Consider the following 20,901-nt stretch of genomic DNA (forward strand, 5'->3'; position numbering starts at 1 on the left):
ATCCTCGTTTCCTGTTTCGCAACCGGCTTAAGCTCGTAAACGTCTATGACTTTTGGGAAGTTCCTCTCCTATACGCTACGTGCTACGTTTACGAGACTAGAAATCGGGCAAGCTTTTTCCGTTATTTCCAATAGACGTTTCATGTATGGAGAAGTGAAACTTACGAGTTTACCTGCAACATCTGACTAACAGAAGTTCATAATGCATCGTCTACTAACATAGCCGATGTCCACTACCACAGCCCGCAGAACAATGCAGCCACGTATCTTGCATTACGTGAGACAATCATCAAGGGAGTCCCACAGGGTTCAATTTTGGCCCCACTCGAATTCTTTATGACTTTTCACTTTATATTGAACAAGACATACTGGTACTTTTTGCACATGATACTAATGTCATGAGAAAAAATTCCACTAGAGAGAAAAGAAGAGAAGATTTGGTAAATTATAGTTTCCAAAGAATTATTAAGTGGTTCTGTGAAAATGGACTCTCCCTAAATTTTGAGAAAACACAGTAGATCTAGTTCTGTACAATAAATAGCGTCATGTAGCAAATGAGCAGGAGTCAGTTAATAGGATAGAAGGCTCCAAATTTTTGGGTGCACATACTGGTCAAAACTTGGAGAGGACGAGGAATAGTACTGAGTGCCTCAAAAAATTAAGTTCAGCAACTTTTGCTCTCCATTTAATTGCTAATCATGGAAATAAAATGGTTCAAATGGCTCTGAGCACTATGGGACTTAACGTTTGAGGTCATCAGTCCCCTAGAACTTAAAACTTCTTAAATCTAACTAACGTAAGGACATCGCACACATCCATGCCCGAGGCAGAATTCGAAACTGCGACCATAGCGGTCGTGCGGTAATCATGGAAATAAACGTATTAACCTCCGGACATATTTTACTTACTTCTACTCAAAAAAGTTTTATGGAATAGTTTTCTGGGGTAACACATCACTTAAACATAAAGTGTTAATAACATAAAAGCGAGCAGTAAGTACAATGTGTGGTGTTCAACCGCGGACGTCATGTAGATACATCTTCAAGGAGCTAGGCATTTCAACTGTGCTGTCTCAATGCATACATTCGTAGGTAAAATTCGTCGTGAATAATACATCACAATTTGAGAAGAGCAGTAACGTACATTACCTGAAACGTTAGAGGGAGAAATGACCTTTATTTCTCACTGTTGATGCTGTCATTGGTTCAGAAACGAATTCAACATGCAGCAACAAAAAATTTTGATCATTTACGCAATAACATAAAATGTCTGACAGGTAGCGAGGCAAGTATTAACTTCAATTCCAGTATAGTTCCGCCAGTGGAACTAAAAATAATGGTGTGTTTATCACTGCTAACACTAATCATGTATACGTATCCTGTAAACTGACTCGTTTCACAAGATTTCTATAATAGAATCGTTCAAATGATCTATGAAATTTGTAACTAACTAACTAAGTAACATGGTAGGTATGCCGTGAAGCACATCAGAAATCTGTCGTGAAATAAAGAGTCGTCATTCTCATCTGAAGGTCCTACAGCCTTTGACGCAATCTTCTCTGTCCCTATGCCTCATCTGAAGACATTTCAGGAGACGTATGCAGCTCTGGTACCCCGATATCTGTAATTGTCTTTTGTAGGTACTGGGTCTGGGTACTAGACAGTTTAATCCTGCTGTTTTGTTCGGGTCTATATGACCCAAAATGGTTATAAACTTCGTTTCTCATTGTCTATGTACCAATAAAACGTTGCTATTTTAAAGTAGCTCGGCCATAAACTTTAACAGTGGCATATGTAACTTTCAGGTCATAACGACGAAATATTATTATGATTATTCTAGTACAAACCGCTTTTATTTCTGTTATACTTAGTAGTTATAATGATTTTTATCTTTCAAATTTACTCCAAACATATAGTTTTAAAACTGAGAGAACCTCAGCCTAAATTGTTATACATGATTGATTGAAAATTCATACAGTAAACAGTTGTTTAACTACTATTAGAGTTTGTAATTTGTGGCTCTTATGATCTAACTAGCTGATAAACTTATTATATCTTTTTATATTGATATTCATGTTTATTTCTAATGCCAGTCCACTTGCAGGTCATCTGATCTATTTAACGCGTACCCTGTTTTAATGATTCAGAAACAAGTAGTTCATCTTATTAATATTATTATATTGGTGTTAGCCAAGTTCAGTTTCATGTAATGCAGAGAGCCGAGTGGTGACCGCAGTTCTTCAGCAGAGCGCGCTAGCAGCACGCTTCTCTTTTCTTCCTTGTTCCCCGCGTTAGTTCAGTCTCTCTCACCGTTTCAGTATCCAGACAGCAGCCACCGCACTCGCTTCGACGACACACTGGACTCTCGCAGCTTGTGTTGTCAGCTGCCACGTCGGTGACAAACGCACACGAGCGTGTAGGCTCTCGGTAAGTATGATCTGCAGCATAAGCTTCTTCTTTTCGATCACTGGTGGCCCCCAAAACAATTAAATTAATTTTCAGTAGATTTTAGTACATTAATTTTATTAGTTTCCATGACTAATTTTATTTCATTCTTCAATCACTACAGGATCCGATACTTACTGGATAACATTTATGAGCGCCTTTCTATGGCTTGACATAGTTCGGCGAGAACATATTTTAACGCATGTCGGTACATTCAAATGTGACCCAGCATGTGAAGGTTGCTGTGTGCGGACGGGTTATTCCTGTAACCGAATTAGCAGATCAAAAGATGGTTCTAGAGGAACCGAAACCGGTCATAAGAATAAATATTTTGCAAACAAGACGGATTATAAGTAGCATTGTATATCAGCTGTGTTGACTGTTTTACAGCACGGACCATAGTTCAACGAACTCCACGCTATGCGTGCTTGAGAATTACCATGCACTACGTGATCTAAGGTATCCGGACACCCCCCAAAACATACGTTTCTTGTATTAGGTGCATTGTGCTCCACGGAACTCACAGACTTCGGACGTGGTCAGGTGATTGGATGTCACTTGTGTCATACGTCTGTACGCGAGATTTCCACACTCATAAACATCCCTAGGTCCACTGTTTGCGATGTGATAGTGAAACGTGAAGGGACACGTACAGCACAAAAGCGTACAGGCCGACCTCGTCTGTTGACTGATAGAGACCGCCGACAGTTGAAGAGGGTCGTAATGCGTAATACGCAGACATTTATCCAGACCATTACACAGGAATTCCAAACTGCATCACTAGCCACTGCAAGTGCTATGACAGTTAGGCAGGAAGTGAGAAAACTTGGATTTCATGGTCGAGCGGCTGCTCATAAGCCACACATCACGTCAGTAAATGACAAACTACGCCTCGCTTGCTAGCTTGGTGTAAGGGGCGTGAACATTGGACGTTTGAACAGTGGAAAAATGTTGACTCACGCATCACGTTGCACAATGTGCAGATCCGATGACAGGGTACGGGTATGGCGAATGGCCGGTGAACGTCAATGCCAGTCTGTCGTAACAAGAGTAAAGTTCGGGGTCGGTGGTGTTATGGTGTGGTCATTTTTTTTCATGGGGGGAGCTTGCATTCCTTGTTGTTTTGCGTGATACTATCACAGCACAGGCGTACATTGATGTTTTAAGCACCTTCACCGGCTGCTGTGCCCGAGCAGTTCTAGGCGCTTCAGTCCAGAACCGCGCTGCGGCATGGTGCATGGTTGACCTTAGGTTAGTTATGTTTAAGGAGTTCTAAGTCTAGGGGACTGATGACCTCAGATGTTAAGTCCCATAGTACTTAGAGCCATCTGAACCATCTGAGCAACTTCTTGCTTCCCACTGTTGAAGAGCAATTCTGGGATGGCGATTTCATCTTTGAACACGATCGAGCACCTGTTCATAATGCACGCCCTGTGGCGGAGTGGTTACACGACATTAACACACCTGTAATGGACTGGCCTGAACAGTGTCCTGACCTGAATCCTATAGAACACATGTGGAACGTTATGGAACGCCGACTTCGTGTCAGGCCTCACCGACCGACATCGATACCTCTCCTCAGTCTAGCACTCCATGAAGAATGGGCTGCCATTTCCCAAGAACCTGATTGAACCTATGCCAGCGAGAGTGGAAGCTGTCATCGAGGCTAACCCGTATTGAATTCCAGCATTACTGATGGAAGGTGCCACGAACTTGTAAGTCATTTTCAGCCAGGTGTCGGATATTTTTGATCACATACTATACCTGTGGCAAGACAACTAACCAACGCTACTCTTTGCTGATATAGCATCCTTGACACTTGATTAATCATAATTTTTATTATTGCGTGTGATACTGGAATAGAAAGACAAGTTGTCGGAGCGGATCTAATTGTATTGTAGCACGCCAACCATTACGGTATTACTCAGATAATTAAGTTTATTTAAACGCCGAGGAGTAGTATCTTGTGAACGGAAATACTAAAGGAGTTGTTTTGTTAAAGGTAGAACAAAAATGGCTCTGAGCACTATGGGACTTAACATATGTGGTCATCAGTCCCCTAGACCTTAGAACTACTTAAACCTAACTAACCTAAGGACATCACACACATCCATGCCCGAGGCAGGATTCGAACCTGCGACCATAGCGGTCACGCGGTTCCAAACTGAAGCGCCTAGAACCGCACGGCCACACCGGCCGGCCTGTTAAAGGTAACTGTCGTATAAATAAATATTTATTCAAAGGTGACCAATTTCATCATTTTAACAGCTTTGGAAATTTGTGCTTCAAGTTAACACATATGCACGATTAGATATTCGTTTCTGTGGCCTTCTGGATGTTAGTTCGAGGCTGCATGCGGCCGGTTACGAAGCATTAGGCCGTCTCTGCACTGGAACTGTAATTTACTAGTATTTTGTCCCCCCCAAAACTGAGACGACTAGATTCGTACATCCCTGAGTGTGCTACCAGTGTAGTTGGCCACACATGTCTAACGTGAGAAATAAACTCAAATAAGCTTTTCAGGAGAGCGGCGTGCAGCAGCAGCGGTGCGGAGCGGTGAGGCTGCCACCGTTTGGTCGTTACGGCGACATTACGGATCTACATCGTAACACTAAACTTATCAAACACAGGCACAGCTGGAGAGTCCTGAAAGCTTAGTTCCATCTGGGGACACTCAGAATTAGGGGGGAAAATTTCTTAATAAAGTACATCAACATTTAACACTCAAATAACATTCAGTTAACTTTAAAATTTCAAGTTTAATGTTTATTCAAGTGAATCGCAATTTAAATTTCTGTCCTTTTCTTTTTCTGTCGCCGTATAAAGTCTTGGTGGATAGAAGGCATTCACGTACCGAGTACACCGGTGAGCCTACGAATCGTGTAACTTCCTTCGTGCACATATTACCTTCAAGATATCTGCTGTAGTAAAACGTGTCGTTTTATGATATGGTATATAATAAAACTATGGAATCTTTGGGAAGGACATGACAAACCGTAAGAAAAGGTATGCACTTCTTATTAGTACGCTAATTCTGACATAGGTTTCAATGCTTTATACATTTCATGTCTTCTCGTAACCTCTGTTTTTCACTAGTCATTTAAAAATACAGCTTCATACGCCACATCAAAATGATTGGAGTGATAATGTTCATCTCTACATATATGTACATGTATGGCAACAACTGTAACATTTAAATCATCTGTCGCAGTTCTCGATGCATACGTGATGGGACGGTTACAACACACAGCAGGTCTGTGGTGGCTGGCGCTGCTGCTTACACAGCCTTCGGTTCCAGACGCATTCCTTGTCTGTGCTTTCGCAATACTTGCTGGGTAGAGCCTTCGCCCCTACGTGCCATACGTCCACAGTGCGTAACTGAAAAATTTCACAGTTCTTGAAATTTACTGGAATTGCAACGCACTAGCTGAATGCTATCGATTTCGTTGGACTGCAGACACGTGCTAAGGACGCGAACATTATATCGAACTTGGCTCAGTTTTAGGCTGGTGGTTACATGTATCTCGTTTTGGTGATTTAGCCCGATGTAAGTTTGATTTTAGCAGAATAGCACAGTTGTTACGTTACATGAAATTTTTAAGGACAACGTTAGCTTTATTTACATTTAGAAACTGAAGTACAGAAAAAGTTGTTATTCGAAATAATATAATTGTAGTTGAGTGGATTTTCTAATGTGCACCCCGGGTATTTTTTTATTGGCACTGATGTAATGTAATTCTGACTATCTACTACTAGAGAATGCGCCTCTTCATGCAGGTGTCGAGTTTCTTTCGCGGGGCTGACTGTTAAGGCTGCCCGTCGGACGACCGAACGAATCCAGAACTACCACGTTCCGCGCCGCCAGGAACTTGGACGGACTTTGCGTGTGCCGTGTGTAAGCGGGCGACTCGCACCGCCTCCCACCTTTTGGCTGTGAACATCGCAAGCTCACGAGGAGCCTGTGCAACCGCATCCGCGCACCAACTTTGCAAGTTTCCGGGGCGCGTCTGCCCAGCTCTTTCATCGTGCAGCCTCTCACAGTGCAGACTTCGCATACCGAGCCGCGCCGCCACATTGCGCCTCATCCACCGTCTGTAAGCGTGACATGCGCTGAGGAACTGAATCTTTCTCAAGCACTTTTGAGGAATATGTTTCGTTAAAAATTGATGTTGTTAGGTTGCTACTTGTCTTTTCGTTATTGGTAATAATTATTATGATCGAATTTAATAACCCAGCCGTATAATTCGCTCTGGAAAATGTAATCGCCGCTATTTTACGTGTAATACACTGAAGGTCAGACATTAATGCATACGATATGTGGTTGACATACAGAAATTACTTTCAAAGCTTAAAGTAGCGTCATGTCTATTTCCAGTGTATACTAAGTAGATTTATAATAGCGGACGTACGCCTCGCTGACTGCACTGCGTTCGTAGCTGCATGTACGTACTGTCTGCTGTACATCCAGCCGTGTGTTTCTTTGCGTAACAGATAGTCCATGAACCAAAAGGAAGGCAAATGCAGATATGTTTGACAATGATCATACCACGTACTGTTAAAGCTGTGAGGGATGTGTGTTTTCTCATTCAATTACCATTCATTTACTGATGTTAGGAGGTAGTTAAAAGTAGGACGTCAACTGTTATTGGAGTGGAATAAGTTCGAGTTTGTGTGTAGGAGATGGAATAAAAATATATTGTGACGTAGGATAATAACAAATGATTGTATGGCGATACTGTTTCACGTTCGTTCACATTACACAGTATTTTCGAACGTAATTGAAGTGATTCGAGATCGAAATAAAACGGTGGCATGCTATTCTGAAAAAACCTTGAAGTGTTTCTTGTCTAGACGAACGTGAGGGGCTAACGTAAGTTCATAACAAGTGGATTCTTTCTAAATGTATGCCATACAGCCTCCAACTAGTTATTCTGGACGACTAGTTACAGATTTGTTGGTTCGCCATTACCTTTTTTTAAGCTGTAGCGGAAACACATTCGACATAAATCAATGCATTACTCACATTATTTTTACCCTCTATTGCCTTTCATAATTGTAATTCTTTGGTGCAGGCATTATTTCAGTTCTTTCACGCCATTTCTCCCCCTGAGTCGTGGTCTTTTCCGTCCTTGCGGATGGGACACGCCTAGAATGTTGAGCTAGGTCACACATATCGTTCTCTGTCTTTTGCGCGTGCGTCACGTTATCCATCGTCACGCACTGTCAAATTTCAGGAGTCATTTGTGGCAAATGGTTCTTCACTGTGAAACGATGTATAGAGGAGACTTACGTACAACAACGCACAATTTTCTGCTTCTTTTTTACGTTGTCTCAACTGTTTTTGTGCAGAAGAAAAAAAATCTATTGTCTGAAGCGTTTGTTCACTCCAAATAACTGAAACATCAAATAAAATATGGTCTGATCCTTTTAACCACTGACTCAGTAATGTATTACGTAAAACAGCAGGATACTCAGCAAAGTACATCACAAAATGAGCTCAACATGGTGTCTAAAGTAATGTCACCTTTCATTTTTTTTCTCAAACAAGGGACGGACCACTTCTGTTTCAGTAAAACTCAAGCACGCAACCTAAGTATCCACCTTTGTTCATTCCACGAGTGACTGACGCATCACGTATCATAAATTTCATTACGAGGCAGAGACGTTAGCTATGTGGAGTGAACCAAATTACTCATTTACTGGAAGAAGCAGCCACTGCAGTTCTGTTCTGCAAGGTGTCCAACAAGTTGAAGTTGGATTTGCTTCTAAGTAACTAATGTGTGATGAGGAAAATGGCGGGTGTGCAAATAGTTACAGCTCTTCCCCTTTCACTGCTCAGTTGCTGCTTTTCCGTCACATACTTCCACAGCCTCTGATGACGCAGCGCCTCGCAGCGTACCAGACGTGGAGACACAGTGCTTTGCAGAATATGACGTGTCCACATCGCACGAGACGGAAGTTGAGGGAGGGGATGAGCAGTTTGGTCTCGCCCATTCTCTCTAAGAGCAGAAAAGTTTCCGCAGGATCCAAACAGTTACTCGAGAGGAAAGAGGAGGGTGGAGGGGGTGGGGGGTGAAGGAGGCGTGGTAGGATTTCCAAGTCATTGGGATCTCCACTATCAGGTGTGTTAGAGAGCCCATAAGCGAATTAGCGTCCAGGACTGGCAATAAGTCCAGCGTGTGCTCCGTATGTCTGCCGGGGGGCGTCATACCAGATGTGCAGAAGTCCGCCTGACTGCACTATCGAGCATGCTGCGTGCAGTCTTCTACAGTTTGTGGCTCATTTCACCGTTAGTGAATACCTGTATGTTGGATTATGAGGAGATCCTACATTCTCAAGAGCGAATGGCAGAGGTGGTGAAGAACCCTTTTCTCGCTTATGAGGTGCGAGAAGAGCTTATAATTTTCAGTTTCGTATTCAGAATCGGTCGGGGCTCTTTGGTGTGGAGTAGAGTGAAGGATCTCAACGAGAGCCTCCGTTGAGGGTGCACTTTTGTGTTCCAGCATTACGGGCCGGGAAATTGGTAGGATTCACCTTGATAGACCAAAGGTGCACTACACAAAGCAAGCAGCTACTCGCGTAGCTGACTACTTGTGAAGTGGACACGATATTTTTCAGGCTAGGCTAGTCAGATCCCACACGAAGCAAAGACACTTCGAATGTCAAGACTACAAGCATTCGTAACAAATTCCTTCAATTTACAGCCTTCATTGAGGCTGTGACGCTCGAATCCACATCTACATCTACATCCATTCTCCGCAAGCCACCTGACGGTGTGTGGCGGAGGGTACTTTGAGTACCTCTATCGGTGCTCCCTTCTATTACAGTCTCGTATCGTTTGTGGAAAGAAAGATTGTCGGTATGCCTCTATGTGGGCTCTAGTCTCTCTGATTTTATCCTCATGGTCTCTTCGCGAGATATACGTAGGAGGGAGCAATATACTGGTCGACTCCTCTGTGAAGGTATGTTCTCGAAACTTCAACAAAAGCCCGTATCGAGCTACTGAGCGTCTCTCTTGCAGAGTCATCCACTGGAGTTTATCTATCATCTCTGTAACGATTTCGCGATTATTAAATGATCCTGTAACGAAGCGCGCTGCTCTCCGTTGGATCTTCTCTATCTTTTCTATCAACTCTATCTGGTACGCATCCCACACTGGTGAGCAATATTCGAGCAGTGGGAGAACAAGTGTAGTTTAACCTACTTTCTTTGTTTTCGGATTGCATTCCCTTAGGATTCTTCCAATGAATCTCAGTCTGGCATCTGCTTTACCGACGATCAACTTTTCATGATCATGCCTACTCCCAGATAATTTTTGGAATTAACTGCTTCCAGTTGCTGACCTGCTATATTGTAGCTAAATGATAAAGGATCTTTCTTTCTATGTATTCGCAGCGCATTACACTTGTCTACATTGAGATTCAATTGCCATTTCCTGCACCATGCGTCAATTCCCTGCAGATCCTCCTGGATTTCAGCACAATTTTCCCTTGTTACAACCTTTCGGTACACCACAGCATCATCCGCAAAAAGCCTCAGTGAACTTCCGATGTCATCCACAAGATCATTTATGTATATTGTGGATAGCAACGGTCCTACGACACTCCCCTGCGGCACACCTGAAATCACTCTTACTTCGGAAGACCTCTCCATTGAGAATGACATGCTGCGTTCTGTTATCTAGGAACTCTTCAATTCAATCACAAAATTGGTCTGATAGTCCATATGCTCTTTGTGGTGTCACCGCCAGACACCACACTTGCTAGGTGGTAGCCTTTAAATCGGCCGCGGTCCGGTAGTATACGTCGGACCCGCGTGTCGCCACTATCAGTGATTGCAGACCGAGCGCCGCCACACGGCCGGTCTAGAGAGACTTCCTAGCACTCGCCCCAGTTGTACATCCGACTTTGCTAGCGATGGTTCACTGACAAAATACGTTCTCATTTGCCGAGACGATAGTTGGCATTGCCTTCAGCTACGTCATTTGCTACGACCTAGCAAGGCGCCATTATCAGTTGCTATTGATATTGCAAATAATGTACAGACAAGAGCTACGTTCAACATTAATAGATTAAGGTTAAGTATTCCACCAGCTACATCCTTTTTTTTCTAGTCTAAATTCCTTGTCCTGTTCCAGACCTCACGCCAGCCTGCGTGAGCTAAAACGTGTGCCTTTCGGCTTCCTCTTACATTAGTGGGTTGGCCCTCCTGCCAATCCACAAGACTCTTACTTTGTTCGTTAAACGATTGTGGGAAACTGTATCGAACGCCTTGCGAAAATCAAGAAACACGGCATCTACCTGGGAACCCGTGTCTATGGCCCTCTGAGTCTCGTGGACGAATAGCGCGAACTGGGTTTCACACAATCGTCTTTTTCGAAATCCATACTGATTCCCAGAGAGTAGATTTCTAGTCTCCAGAAAAGTCATTATTCTCCAACATAAGACGTGTTCCAAAATTCTACAACTGATCGACGTTAGAGAATAGGTCTATAGTTCTGCACATCTGTTCGACGTCCCTTTTTGAAAACGGGGATGACCTGTGCCCTTTTCCAATCCTTTGGAATGCTACGCTCTTCTAGAGACCTATGGTACACCGCTGCAAGAGTGGGGGCAAGTTCCTTCGTGTACTCTGCGTAAAATCGAACTGGTATCCCATCAGGTCCAGCGGCCTTTCCTCTTTTGAGCGGTTTTAATTGTTTCTCTATTCCTCTGCCGTCTATTTCGATATCCACCATTTTGTTATCTGTGCGACAATGTAGAGAAGGAACTACAGTGTAGTCTTCCTCTGTGAAACAGCTTTGGATAAAGGCTTTTAGTATTTAGGCCTTTAGTCTGTCATCCTCTGTTTCAGTACTATTTTGGTCGCAGTGTATCTGGACATTTTCTTTTGATCCACCTACCGCTTTGACATAAGACCAAAATTTCTTAGGATTTTCTACCAAGTCAGTACATGGAACTTTACTTTCGAATTCATTGAACCCCTCCCGCATAGCTCTCCTCACACTACATTTCGCTTCGCGTAATTTTTGTTTCATCATCCTAGATTCAGAGCTGGGCGTAACCCGAGTTACTCAACTCCACAATACTTCATGCCACATAGAACTTATATCAAATAGACACCATAAGAAGGGAAGAGTTGATTCCTGTCGGACAAAAATATAGTGTCTGTCGAAGTTGAAATTGAGTCTGACTGCGAAGTTTTTCCGCGTTTCAGATTACGCCGCAACAGTTGCAGAATCATTCAAAGAAAGTTTGTTCCTAGCAGTGCGATAGTTGGGCCTACCCCGATCACGCAGTGTTAGTGACATTAACCTACCGAGTATGTACTGGCATGTTTGCAGATTATTTGCTGGTATCCGAAAACTGTCCTGACCAGCTAGTTCGACCAGCTAGCTCGCAATGGATACGTTTTACTGCGTGTAGATATAAACGGGCCGGAACTTTTCGGAACCATCAGTGTAGACACAGTGATTAGTGATCATGATGTCATCATAGAGACAATGGCTACCATAATTTCTGTACCCATTAAGAATGCTCTGAGAGTATTTATTGTGGAAAGAGCAGATGAACAGTTGTTAGCATCACATTAACAACGAAACCACGCGTATCGTGTATATCCAATAGCCGCGTGGTTCCGTTGTTAGTGAGACGCTAACAACCACTTATCTGCTCTTTCCAGTATATGTATATATAAAGTTCGGAACTCAAAAAAAAAAAAAAAAAAAAAAAAAAAAAAAAACCAGTCTTGCAAAGCAGCTCGACGCGACTCTCAAAAATTGTCGACATAGTCGACTTCGAAGTTTTCGAACCACGCCTAGTAAGGTAATGTAACGCCGTGTGGTAGAGTCCTCGCCTGCCAAGTGTGGAGGCTCGTTAAATTCCCGGCATATGCAAATTATAAAGAAAGGATCATGTTCTCGAGCGAGAGTAAAATACACGAAGCGGAGAAAAAATTTAATTGTGATCCTTCTTAATGCGAATAATATTGAGTAAACATCCTATAAAATTCGGTAACTAAGACTTTACTTTTGTGTGTGATATGCAATTACAGGGGCCAAGTGAAAGTGGCCCAGAGAACAGAGTTCCATGGTACAAAGAAATCAGTCAGAGGAATGGAAATACACTAGCAACCCGACCGTAGCAGATACTGAAAGTGACCAACATTCAACACTTTGCACTTTTCGGTCCTAGTCGTACGAAATTCTGTAGGCGATGGAAGCTGGACTGCTGGAATTGCTGCAGTCTCATCCGAAAGTCTCTGCTGTAGTTCTTGTTGACTATAAGAGCTGTTGTGTTACGCCTTAGACACGAGGGTTCCCTACACAAAGTAGTCGCACACTGACAGATCAGGTGACCTGGTTGGTCAGCTAGGGCCGCCACCGGACTGGCCTCTGCAAACAGCTCTGCAACTGTAGGTCTTTTCGTCCATGCTGCCGCAAATGATATCCACTCGCCCAGTTCACGTTTATTGGCCTGATTCTGTATAAATAAGAAGGCATGCATTTCTCAAAAAAAATAAGATTACGTATGTGTTAATCACCATATATATGACGAATTTTAAAATTAAACAACTTAGGTATTAAGTATGGAACGGAAAGAAGAAACGAAAAAAATAATAACCGTAGAAGGACTCGACCAGGCGATTACCAATCTCGAGCCCTACCGACTTTTCCATCTTTATGAACTTTTCGGCTTCACGAATATGCACGCAGAAAATTTGTTTAAAAATGAGAATCTCCCGGGAATCAAACTGAGACCATCCACATTGTAGGTAACCACTTTCCACATAGCCACGCTACTTCTCGAAAAATCGGCCTCACTTTAACGTATCAAAGATAGTCGGGAAATAGAAAGTCGATATTCTAGAGTGTGTCTGGGAGTGTCTTCGAACGGCTTTGGTTGACTGAACTTCACGCACCGTAAATATAAAAAAATACGGAGACCCAATTCCTGTCTGATCTGCTTGTAAGACAACGAATGGACCAATTAGTTCCATTTAGACCGACACATGATTGGTGACCAAAGTTTAAACTGATAATAAATCGCACTCTGGCGAAATATGTGGCGAGTAAGTGGACCAAGGACAGGAAAGGTTCACTGTTTTCCGTTTTGATTTGCCAACTTCCATGTACCATGTACCTGTTTCACAAGAGCAGCGTATGCCATTATGTCCGCGCTCACACTGGCAGATTATTCGTGTAGTCGTTTCTGCCACTGCAGCGCCGTGTCATCTGGTTTAAAGTCTTTCAGGCGAGCGACGGCTTGGCCACAGAGAATTAATCACTCGGTTTTCTGTCTGCATAGCTTGCATGTTGAAAGGGAACAAAGCTTCCTTCGTTCTATTCTGTTCGAACCTTTTCTGGTGGCTGGAGAAGTACATTTTGCTTTTGTCTGTTACGTGTGGTAATAAGCACTGGACGCTACTTCCCCTATGGCTTCTCTAGCAAAACTAACAATGAGGCTCCCAAGGACTGGGTAAACCTGCCCCCCCCCCCCCTCGTGTAACTGTTTGAATTACGCTGAGGAGGAAGGAGAGTGATGAATGACGCACCTTGAGAACAGCATGCAATATCTCTCCACACGTCCGCTCTAGAAGAGAAGGCAATATTTTTCTGCAACTACGAAATTACCGAGCTGGATTACAAATTGAGACTGCTTTGAATGTTGAAGCAGTATGATCAGCAGAGGATGTACAGCGCTTACGATTAATGTGTTTAGAAGGTGGATTTAATTCCTAATCTACCTGAACCAACAAGTTTTTCATTCACCGAAAGCTTCTGGCATTTTGTTAGTTTCATAACTACTTTCTGTAGGTGCAGTGTTTCGTCACGGCCGTAGATACCAGGTGTTATTAACTACAATGTTACCTGAAAAAGCACTTGTAGCTATTCAACTGCTATTCGTTATTGAAAAGTGTCTTTCATTTAGTTACACGTCATTTACTTAGTAAATTAAACACGAAAATACATTTTTCTAAATCTTGTTTTCGAAGGATATGAGGCTGTGTGCACCTCTGACTTAGAGTAACGGTAACTAATTATGAGTTTGTGCCATCGATACAACCCTTACTGGCATGACCACGTTTCCCAAGTCATACATATTTCTCTAAGCCGAAAGACTGCTTGCAGTATTCCAGTAGATTCATTACAGATTCTGGAAGGTAAGAACTTTGCAGCAGCAGTGGAGGTGCCCTGTTGCCTGTAACTTGTGTAGTAATCCGCTGTTTTCAACATCGCTGTAAGGAAGGATGTTCTACACTGAAAGCAACAGCCAATCATGCACCTTGCACTTGCTTCCCGTATTAGGTGTAACGTGCTAAATCTTTAGAGGATCACGTGTTGAGCTGCATGGTAGGAAAATTGTGCACCATTAAGCTGTAAATAATTTGTAACGCCCAATTAACGGCTGCGCTAAGAACATGTACCTGTGTTAACATTAACCTATATTCAGACTACTTAGTAAAATTATCTCACGGGTGAACACACTATAAGAAACGGCAGCATTTTCAGCACGACAAGATTCTGTGATGATTCTTCATCCCTACTCAGTTCATTCTAACTAGCGCCGCCATCTTAAACGGTATAGTAACAAAATTCGGAAAATACTGGCGACGCGGAGACTATGCATTCTTGGTTCACAAAAGAACGTAGACGTGGCAATCGACAAAAGTTATAAGAAATTCGTGTACCTATAAAAAAAATGTATACACGAGAAGTATACAACAAGGTCCACTGTCATACGGGAGCGAAAGATCTTGCCGAGACTCCGAGAAAATTGTGTTTCTACATAAAATTGGGGGATAGCTGTAATTCAGTCAGTCCTCGATCTATCTGCTGAAGCAATAGAAGACAGTAAAAACATCATTCTCGCAAGACAGCTGCACTGACTCCCAAATGGAGGACACAGAAATAGGCACTCAACAGAAAGAATTGAAAACAAATAAGTCTCCAGGTCTGGATCGGTGCAGTTTTACAGGAAATACGCTAGGGCATTGGCCCCTTGCCTAGCTCGCCCTTCTCGTGAATATCTTCTCCAGCGCAAAGACCGAAGCCGATGGAAAAATGTACTGGTGACACATGGATTGCTGCAGAATTCCTAAGCATATTCTACGAATATAACATACGACCTTGAGGTAAAATCTTCTGTCCACAAATCAGCACGAATTTAGAAAACATCTCTCGTGCGAAACTCACTTTGCCCTTCCTCGCACTATATCCTGCGAACGGTGAATGAAAGTTAACAAGCGGATTCCGTATTACTAGATTTTCAGAAACCGTTTTCGACAATGCTGCAGCACGCTGTCAGCGAAGGTCTGGAACGATTCTCAGACATGTCAGTGACCCGATGACGTCTTAAGTGGTAGAACCTAGTACGTCTTCCTGGTTGGGGAGATTTTATCAGGGACTAGAGTATAGTCAGGTGTGCCCCAAGGAAATCTGATACTGTAAGACTGCTCCTGTGCTCGATGTAGATAAACGATCTGAGTGATAGAATGAGCAGCAATTTCCGACTGTTTTATGACAGCACAGTAGTGCACCGGAATTTATGTAGAAGGATAAAGAATGTTTTGGGGAGAATTTATATTAAATGTTATGAATGACAGATTGCTCTAAATGTAGAAAAATGTGCGAATGTCTCTTACATATGCTGCTGTGTAGCTTGGATAAATTTATCTGTGAACAGAAATTATACAAATTAGACGGAACATGACATACCGTACGAGCTATGGTATATAACAAATTAAGGTCTTTGCGTGAATTTCAAACGTCACTGGCAACCGGGCTTTTTTCCCCGTATACCATTTCTATGCTTACTGCAAGTATATCTGCATATGTGAATAATATAGCCGTACTATTACCTGATTATCGCGAAACAGTGTTTTTCGCATACACCAAAATGCAGTGTATACAGTGTGATTTGGATGATAACACTAGAAACTTTCAGGGTTGATCGAGCAGGGTAAATGTATTAATCTGAGGCAGTGGACTGTGGTCCGACTCGAAATTTATATGTGAAATTTGTTCTGATTCCTCTGACTGACTTTTTTCTAAGACTGTAGGGTCGAGAACTTTTAGATGCGGTAGTATGGACTAGGAAAGAAATAAAGTCCACTAAAAATGAGATTTGAAATGCATACCCTTTGAGCTATGAGCACTTATTCACTAGAAGAGATCTGCTTCACGGTACGAAGAGGAATAAACCTTTTGAGTCGGTTGTTTGGAACCTGGGTCTTGTACCTCAAGTTGATACATTTACACTTCTCTATCACACTTCAAAGTTTGTTGCATCACACTGTATAAAGCAGTAATAGGAAACCATGTACTCTTGAAACATTGCACAATATAAATATCATATTATAAGAGATAATTGCCTTTAGAGTTCAGATAATATCGTCGTTGGCCGAATGGCTGTAACAAGTCCTGTAAAATAAGCAACCATCGAAAGTCAAACACATAATTATGAATGTGACATATTTAAAATTGAAACGTAAATAAACTTGGGACAGTGCAAATGAAAGCACAGTCTGCATTGTCGACAAATTTATTCAAGATAATGGAACCTCCCCAATCCCCTCTCCCTGCTCCCTGGGTGTCGATGAGCCAACATCACACTTTGTAAATCTATTTAATTAATTAGTTACTTGATTGATTGCCCTCCCCACCTGGAAAATTGTCAGGAAAGATTGCTTAATAGTAGTAGTTGGGCAAAAAGAGAGCAAGCACAATTTCAACCTCTGCAAATCAAACAGATTGTTTGATTTATTATATCCTGGGGGCAGTCTGTCCTCCTAAGAAAGCTCCCAGTGTGCTATTTTTACTATGCACATCTACATATGACTTAATTGCTGGTGGGTCAAAGCATCTGAATTTAAGTTTAGAAGTAGCAGGAGATGGTAACTGGCGTGTGGTGATGGAGATTGTTGAAAGATTTAAAGTGTCACTTATTCAGTCAGAATGGGGTGAGGTATGTCGTGCAGTGCCGTACATTGATGCAAGAATGACTACAGAGTATAAACCATCTCCAGGCAATTACTGTGCTGGTCTTATGCTACCTATCACATCAATCTCTTTATGTCATAATATTTTTGTGGAGTTATATAATTTTCTGTATTTCATCATTTTCTCGGATGAAATTCGTAATTTTGGCGGGAGACACCTATGCTGTAATTATGGATCGCCAATCATACGATTCAATAGATGGTACCACAACTGGTGTTATCTCGACGGAAAACGCTACAAAATTGCTGCAAACATGTTGTTCTTCATTATACAATGAAACTGACGATTAATTATTCATACTACGACAAAAACCGTAGTTAAATCGTTACAGGTAGGCATATTCACGAAAAAAGCGCAGGAAAATATACTGACACCACTTTCCGTCCGTCACACACTGGTAAACGTTGGCGGTAGATCATACATTTGGAAAAACAGTATGGTTCTCAGTGCTGGAAGCACGTTGACTCGCTGCAGCAGTCAGTGTTCTGCTGGGCTATGCTGGGCACTCCATGCGACACCGTTCAGGTGAAGTGCCATGTCTATGTGCCTATGCATCAGCCATCTGCCATATCACATGGGCCTTTGTTTCTTCCCCACAGACTGGAAGTGACCTGCCTTTGTAGGCTTCTTGTGGTTGTAACATCAGTCTCACTTTGATGCAGCCTGTCCACGTGTAGTGATTGCATCAAACACATTCCTGGAACACCTGCAAACCGTTAAGCATTTGGCTTGTACAGCTGCTTCAAAGGCATCCCCAGAAGGGATGCTCACTTAACAGCATTGTCGCAGAAGAAGGTGACTAGCACTGTGGTGTAGTGGTTATGATACTAAACTGTTGCATGGAGGGTGGCGACTTTAAAGCTCACCTGGACTGTACAATTTTAATTTCTATATCCGGTTCGAGTACAGTCTAGAAGTATCCACAAATATCAAGTATCACTGTACTGGAATGTCCTGTAACTGTATATATACCGTGTGTGTTCTGGCCGGAGGCAGTTCGCTCCGCGATCTTGTATGTGCAAGTCTGAATAAACCTTCGTTAAGTGAAGTTAGTGTTCGTCATTCATCTAATTACATCGTTTTCTACGTGACATTATTCTGGTGGAGGCGCTGGATAATGGAACTTATGGCGCACATTATCGACGACACAGTGGCTCCCATCAGGCCACGACAGAGCCGCCGTTTACGTGGCGAGAAACCTGAGTTCGAGCCGTATTCAATAGATCGCAATCTACCGGAAACAGAAGAAGAAGAGGACGTTACGATAACAGCAACGGTATGCCACCCCATAGACATGCTTCCGGGTTCTCTGGTGACGATGGCCAAGATCCAAACAAGTGGCTTGTGGTATCGATAGCTAGGATGTCACGGCGTCGGTACAAGTTCTTAGGTTGGCACTACGACACCGACACCGACGACAGCGCCCTCTAGCCGGCGCTGTGCAGCTCTACGAGCTCCGCTCCACATTCTACCCATTTGATTCCGAGCCGACGACCAAGCAACTTAGCTTCTACTTCATAGGGGGCTAACCATGACAGACTTTGTTACTTCAGTCACTTCAATGATAGTTTGTCCAGCTACTAGTAGCTGTTAGCGTTGATACCTGTACGGCTTCGCACCTACGTGCTCATCTCAGCCAAAGTTAAGTAAAACCAGTTTTAATTGCAGTACCAAGTGTTCTACCTCACCTGCTCCTCCTAGCTTCCTACATTCGGCCTACCCTTCAGTTTTCATGGGCAGACACACGCGCCGCCTATCCAGGTGGGATACAAAATGGCTGAAGGTATATGAGCGTGTAGCAAAATTTAACAAATGGCAACACACCGTGTGTTTGGCTAACGTATTTTTCTACTGGGAGGCCACTGCCAAGCAATGGTATGAGAACAACGAGGAAATGCTTATAAGTGGGAAATATTCCAGGTGGAACTGCGCAAGTATTTCGGCGACACACAACGACAGAAGTGCAAGGCTGAAGATAAAGTGCAGGGTACAGCGTCCAGGAGAGACTAGAGCGTCCTACATTCAAGATGCCTTGTAGCTGTGTAAACTAGTGGATTCTAGAATGAAGGAGGAAGACAAGGTTGCACATCTCATGAAGGGTGTTTCTGAGGACATGTATCAAACCATACTCCTGAAGAAATTTTCGACAGCAGACGACTTCATAAAATGGTGCCAGTACATCGAGACAAGCCATCAAAAAAGAATTACACGCAGGAAGTTTGAACGGCTTTCAAATGACATATCGATGTCTGTGATGGAGGAAGCAACTGATTTCACAAGTGTTCTTGGTCAAATAGTGAGAGAGGAAGTTCAGAACGCACTTGGATTGCACTGCGAGCAAAAAACCGAGAGGCTTCAAGAGGTCATGAGGGAGGAAGTAGAACAGACATTGAACCCAATCTCTCGTCCTTCATCTCCCTTTAAAACGGTGAAAACGTCGAGACCCAGACGAAGGTACGTTCCTACAATGCCACATGAGGAATCTGTTGGGGCACGAAGGAAGACTGACGTCTGGAGGACCCTGGATAACCAACCAGTATGTTTCCTCTGTGGACGACCGGGACATGTGGTGCGCTATTGTCGAGAAAGGCGGTGGATATTTGACGACGCCCACGCCAGAACACAGCAGGCCGATCTTCGCCGACGCCAACTCCAGGACGACGAAGATGAACAAGAAGGTGTGGGTGCAGGACGATGTAGGTCACCATCGCCTCAAGCCAGCCGCTGGAGAGGTCACTTCCCAACACGCCGGGCAAGGTCTCCATCGCTGTTTAGAAGCTCCAGCTGATCACCTAGCCGCCGCAACCTGTGAAACTAAAGGGTGCGACCTTCCTTGGGGGTGAGACCGCTGAAGAGAAAAATCCTCCTCTCTCGATCACTACAGAAATGATAGGAAACTAAGTCAACGGATGGTCGACCAGCCCAAGCTCTTGTGGACTCTGGAGCATCAGATTCAGTCATTTCGGAGAAGTACCGTCGCCAGTTGCAGAAAACCGTATTCGTCGACAGCAAAACATCTCTGCTGTTGGTTGCTAATTGGATATATGTAAAACCTACAGGAAGATGTACCATTCGTGTGAATATTTGTGGCTATACACAGCCCTTAGAATTCATCGTTTTACAAGAGTGTAGTCATGACATCATTCTAGGATGGAACGTTTTGAAAGCTTCTCAGGCAATTATAGATTGTGGTCGCTTGAAGAATGTGCTAGGCGAGACGAGATACTATGGACAGGAACATGCGCATCCGAGTGTGTGAAGACTGTGTGTGCTGGATGAAGTGATCATTCCTGTCAGCGCTAGAAAGGTAACTGTCACGTGTCATGCCATGCATCAACCCATGGATCTTGTAGTGGAACGTAAGAGAAACATACCACTGTATAATAACTAGGTCCTCCCCTGCCTCTGTTGTCTCTTTTAAGAACAGATTCGGTTAATTGTGGATAGTTAACTGTCG

This window comes from Schistocerca americana, chromosome 5 (assembly GCF_021461395.2).
Source record: "Schistocerca americana isolate TAMUIC-IGC-003095 chromosome 5, iqSchAmer2.1, whole genome shotgun sequence".
Lineage (NCBI taxonomy): Eukaryota > Metazoa > Arthropoda > Insecta > Orthoptera > Acrididae > Schistocerca > Schistocerca americana.